The sequence below is a fragment of the Triticum urartu genome, chromosome 6A (assembly GCF_056163025.1).
Source record: "Triticum urartu cultivar PI428250 chromosome 6A, HENAU_Tu73, whole genome shotgun sequence".
Lineage (NCBI taxonomy): Eukaryota > Viridiplantae > Streptophyta > Magnoliopsida > Poales > Poaceae > Triticum > Triticum urartu.
In genome coordinates this window covers 547,745,309-547,751,398 of record NC_141878.1, presented here as the reverse complement: position 1 = coordinate 547,751,398, position 6,090 = coordinate 547,745,309, and positions in this window count along the sequence as shown.

Here is a 6,090-nt window from a genome sequence, read left to right as displayed (position 1 = left end):
GAATTTTGGCGAGCTACAGGACCAAGATGAGCCAGGAAACTAGTTGGATGAAAGTAGTGGCCAAGTTGCTCAAACCTCCCTCGGCACGAGGCCACTATTTGAGGATAAACCTACAAGCAAAGTTCAGATTGTCTATGCTGCCTCTTATGTACTCGAAAGTTTACTCGTACAAGCATTAATTTTAGCAAGACGTACCTCCGACTAAACACCATTTACCAGTCTGTACCCTAGGTAATTAAAGTTTATCCATGGATCATATTGGCTGTGATCTCAATCATTTGGATGCATAAACATACTAACATCTGTATATCTGAATCTTTTTGTGAATTATCTATGAATATTTTTGTGTGATCTATCAATCATTTGGATCCATAGACATGCTGAACTTGTGTATATATGAATCTTTTGAGTTGTTGATAGTGAATGTTGGCTATCAATATGAATGTGTCCTGTGAACCTGAGTTTGATACGAATGTTTACCTTTTTTGTTGTACTTGTGTGTGAACTTGTTAGTATGCCTACTGTGGGGTATGTGACGTGTGGGTGTCAACGGCACACCTTCTTCCCGAGAAGAATTGCACCTGCTTTGTTAGGGTAGCAATGGTGCATCAACTCTTTTTAATATTTTTTCTCTGTCTTGCCCCCACCCCCGCTCAACCCCTACCGTAATGTTTTTGGCCTCAAAACAAACATAGTACTGTGTTGTTTTTGGGGCTTGATGAAAAATCGAGTGCTGGTTTCTGTAGGTTGGCCCGCCCAGCAAATGGGCTGCTGGTCCACCACAGACTGGGAGGCTAAAAATACAAGTTGTATGGTGCAGAGGCAAGTAAAAAAACGCCATCGAGAGCCATCCACTGAAGAAAAAAATCGCTCTTGATGTGCTTCTTCAGTCGTGCCGCCGGCCCCCTCTTTAATCCAGTTCGCTCGGGGATCTGGTATCATTTTTTTCTAGAGGGCAAAAAAGTATTAGCTAGGCCTAGGTTTTTTATTTTAACATGCGTAGCCCATGACTCACGGTGACAGTGGTTTCAACTTATTTTTTTAGGTCCATACCAGCCTATGGGCTTTTTCTTAAAGATCGGCAGCCCAATGTATTTTTAACCACATTATATATATTTATATTATTACTATTATCATATATTTTATAGAGACTTATATATATATTATAAAAACATGCCATGTGTTATTAACTTATAAAAGTAAATGTTTAACAAAAGTTGGGAAGGAAAATCCTGGTTGTTTTTGACTCAATCCTGGTTATTGCGTACAAAAGCTTGCGAAGATTTTAAGGACCAATGTAATAATAACGCACTCATTTTTATTTTGAGCAATAACTCGCTAATTTGTTAATTATGTATATAAGAAATGTGCCTCTCTGGTTTATCTTTTGATATTAATTGCTCATTCTAACATAACATTATATATATAACGAGCCCAGCTAATTCGTGTATTTGAAGGAAGTGCAAATGGGCTGGGATTCCTTGGAAAATATAAATGGGCCGCATTGATGCGAAATTATTTGTTCACCCAGCTCAGCAAATGGACTGTACATTCTAGAAAACATGGGTTAAATATATGCCACATTTTTGCAGGCTGACATGTGGGCCAATAGGTCAAAGCCTACACAGGGCATTGTCAACTTGGTCAACAAATGATTATGACATCCACAGCCATTGGATTTATATCCAACGGCCGGCATGCACCTTCAATCTCTCGTCTTCTTCCTCCAGCGTCGTAGGGACCGCCTGGTCCGGCCTCCAGCAGCTAGCGGCTCTGCTTAGCACGCATCGCTGCGAAGTGCTACCCCACCGCCGGCTAGGCTATCCCTCCACGCCTCCACACCTCCTGTTATTCTCCGCCGACTACAGCCCCACGCCACACTAGAACCAGTTATAACCCTTCTCCTCCTCTCAATTTGCGACTGCACTGCCGCGTCTTCCCATCTCTGAGTCGTTCCCATCCGGGGCCTCGCCGTCGCCCACCGCCTCGCTACGCTCGGTGCGGCGTGGTCAACAAACGAGAGTCATCGGAAGAGGACTGTATGTGGATAGCCTGACGGCTGGGTCCCACGAGGTCCATGGTCGCACGCATGGAAAGTTCCTCCTTATTAAGCTGAAAAAATGTTTTCTCCACCTGACAGCTGGGACCCATCGGCTGTATCTTCGCACGGAAGGAAGTGCCTCCTTGTTATGCAGAAAAAATTATTCCTCCTGTTGACAGCTGGGACCCATCAGATTTGGTGGCTGACTTGTGGGCCCACTAAGCGGACGTGTACGCAGGGCTTTGTCAACTTAATCAACAAATGATTCTAGCAGCTGGACCGTTGGATGTTAATCCAACAGCCATGCTCCTTCTTCAACCTCTGTTCTTGCTCCTGTCTCCCGTGGGCGGCACCGCAGCTGTGCTGCCGCGCACCCGAACCATGTCAAGTTTCCCACTCCTCTCCATCTGCGACTCCACTGCCCCGTCTTCCCCATCTCCGGGTCGTTCCAGTCTGGGGCCTCGCCATTGTCCACCGGCCTTGGTGCACTCGCCACGGTGTGGTCAACGTGGTGAACAACCGAGAGTCATCGGAAGATGACTGTACGTGAGAGGCTGACAGTGGGGATGCACCATGCCCATGGACACATGCATGCAACGGAACGCGGCGTGGTCAACGTGGTCAAGGAACAACTTCCATCAAAAGTGTACTGTACAGCTGGGTCCACGGCCGCAGCAAGGAAGTGCCTCCTTATTACGTCGAAAATAATGATTCCTCCACCTGACAGCAGGGACCCACCGGACGGGCCACCGTATTTCACGAAAAAAATGTCCCTCCCCCCCCGCTGTCAGCTCGGACCCACCGGGAGTGACTCCTTATTACGCAGAAAAAATGAATACTCCCCCTGCTAGCTGGGACCCACCTTGGCGGGAGGCTGACTTGTGGGCCTACTAAGTTGACGGGGACGGAGGGCTTTGTCAACTTAGTCAATATGAACGATTCTAGCTCCAGTGACCGTACGATATCCATCCAACGGCCGTAGTGCTTCTTCAACCTCTGGTCTTCTTGCACAGCCACCCAAACCAGCGTCGGTCGTGCCGCGTGCTCCTGCCTCCCGTGGCCGGCTATGATGCCGCGGAGGCCTCACCGCCCCTACTACTCCCACCGCTGGCCAGGCCATCCCTCTACTCACCCACACCCCCTGTTATTCTACGGCGACGGCAGCCTCACACCGCAGCCAAACCAGTGAACCCTCATACTCCTCTCCGCGTGGGCATCCACTGTCGCGTCTTCCCTGGCTCCGCGTCGTCCCCTTCCTAGGCCTTGCCATCGTCCACCGCCTTGGTGCTCTCGGCGCGACGTGGTCAATGTGGTCAACGACCGACTTCCAACAGAAGAGTACTATATGTGGAGAGGCTGACAGCTGGGTCCACGGAAGCCGCAAGGAAGTGCCTACTTATTATGCGCAAAATAATTATTCCTGCACCTGACAGTGGGGACCCACCGGACGGGCCACCGTATTTTGTGAAAAAAATGTTTCCCCCCTAACTGCTGGGACCCACCAGCTACATCTTCGCACGCAAGGAAGTGAGTCTGAAAAAAAATGATTCGCCCCCCTGACTGCTGGGACCCACCAGCTATATCATCGCACGCAAGGAAGTGCCTGACAGTCGGGACCCACCTCATCGAATGATAACCCACAAGTATAGGGGATCAATTGTAGCCTCTTTCGATAAGTAAGAGTGTCGAACCCAACGAGGAGCTAAAGGTAGAACAAATATTCCCTCAAGTTCTATCGACCACCGATACAACTCTACGCACGCTTGATGTTCGCTTTACCTAGAACAAGTATGAAACTAGAAGTAATTTGTAGGTGTTTTTGGGTAAGCTTGCAAGAAAGTAAAGAACACGAAAATAAAAGCTAGGGGATGTTTAGATAAAGACACAACTAAATTAGTTTTAGTAAAGAGCTTTTGTCAACAAGAAAGTTATTTGTCCCTAGGCAATCGATAACTAGACCGGTAATCATTATTGAAATTTTATTTGAGGGAGAGGCATAAGCTAACATACTTTCTCTACTTGGATCATATGCACTTATGATTGGAACTCTAGCAAGCATCCGCAACTACTAAAGATTCATTAAGGTAAAACCCAACCATAGCATTAAAGCATCAAGTCCCCTTTATCCCATACGCAAACAACCTACTTACTCGGGTTTGTGCTTCTGTCACTCACGCCACCCACCATAAGCAAATCATAAGCATATTGCAAACCCTACAGCGGGAATCCCTCACGCTTGCGCGACACGGAGAGCACCATAGGACAACACCAATAATAAAACATACAACTCAAACCAATCACGATCATCAAATAGCCATTAGGACAAAACAGATTGAAAGTGCAACTATCCCTAGGTGGTTTTGGTAATTCATAACAACATATAGCTCATTGAGCTAATGCTATTCCAAGATGATTATTTCAGGAAAGCTCAATGATTGGCATGGCATGGATGTGAAAGTGGAACCCTCAAAATGCTAAGGACAAAGGATTGTCTCAAGCTCAAAAGCTCAAGACTCTTCATTTTATATTTTAGTGATCCAAGATCACATTGAGTCTTTAGGAAAAGCCAATACTATCAAGGAGCGATGAGGTGTTGCTTAATGAGCCTCTTGCTTCATGTGCTTAGTGATATGCTCCAAAAACCCTCAACTACTTTCCCATATCCACATATGACCTAACCCTAAGCCAAACTCGGTCCTACCGATTCTTTCTATCCGGCGCCACCGAGTTTCACTTGTCATAAGCCACTGCCAAACCCTAGCAATTCGGTTCTACCGATAGGGATCTTGGTCTCACCGAGATGGGATTGCAAACTCTCTGTTTCCCTTTCGTAACTTTTCAGTCTCACCGAAAGAGCGAATCGGTCCCACCGAGATTGAAATGTAAATTCAGTGTTTCCTTTTTGTAACTTTTCGGTCTCACCGAAAGAGCAACTCGGTCCCACCGAGTTTGCCTGACTAACTCTCTGGTTAGCTAATTACCAAAACCGGTCTCACCGAGTTTGTGTAATCGGTCTCACCGAGATTACGTTATGCCCAAACCCTAACCATATCGGTCCTACCGAGTTGCATGTCAGTCCCACCGAAAATCTCTAACGGTCACTAGGTTTACCTTTTCGGTCCGACCGAGTTTGCTGATTCGGTCCCACCGAGATTGGAAAACTGTGTGTAACGGTTGGATTTTGTGTGGAGGCTATATATACCCCTCCACCTCCTCTTCATTCGTGGAGAGAGCCATCAGAACACATACACAATTCCAACTCATATGTTCTGAGAGAGAACCACCTACTCATGTGTTGAGACCAAGATATTCCATTCCTACCATATGAATCTTGATCTCTAGCCTTCCCAAGTTGCTTTCCACTCAAATCTTCTTTCCACAAAATCCAAATCCTATGAGAGAGAGTTGAGTGTTGGGGAGACTATAATTTGAAGCACAAGAGCAAGGAGTTCATTACCTACACACCATTTGTTACTTCTTGGAGAGTGGTGTCTCCTAGATTGGCTAGGTGTCACTTGGGAGCCTCTGACAAGATTCTGGAGTTGAACCAAGGAGTTTGTAAGGGCAAGGAGATCGCCTACTTCGTGAAGATCTACCGCTAGTGAGGCAAGTCCTTCGTGGGCGATGGCCATGGTGGGATAGACAAGGTTGCTTCTCCGTGGACCCTTTGTGGGTGGTTGCTTCTTCGTGGACCCTTCGTGGGTGGAGCCCTCCGTGGACTCGCGCAACCGTTACCCTTCGTGGGTTGAAGTCTCCATCAACGTGGATGTAGGATAGCACCACCTATCCGAACCACGGGAAAAACATCCGTGTCTCCAATTGCGTTTGAATTCTCCAAACCCTTCCCTTTACATTCTTGCAAGTTGCATGCTTTACTTTCCGCTGCCAATATACTCTTTGCATGCTTGCTTGAATTGTGTGATGATTTCTTGACTTGTCCTACAATAGCTAAAATCTGCCAAGAACTAAAATTGGGAAAAGGTTAAGTTTTTATTTGGTCAAGTAGTCTAATCACCCCCCCTCTAGACATACTTTCGATCCTACAAGTG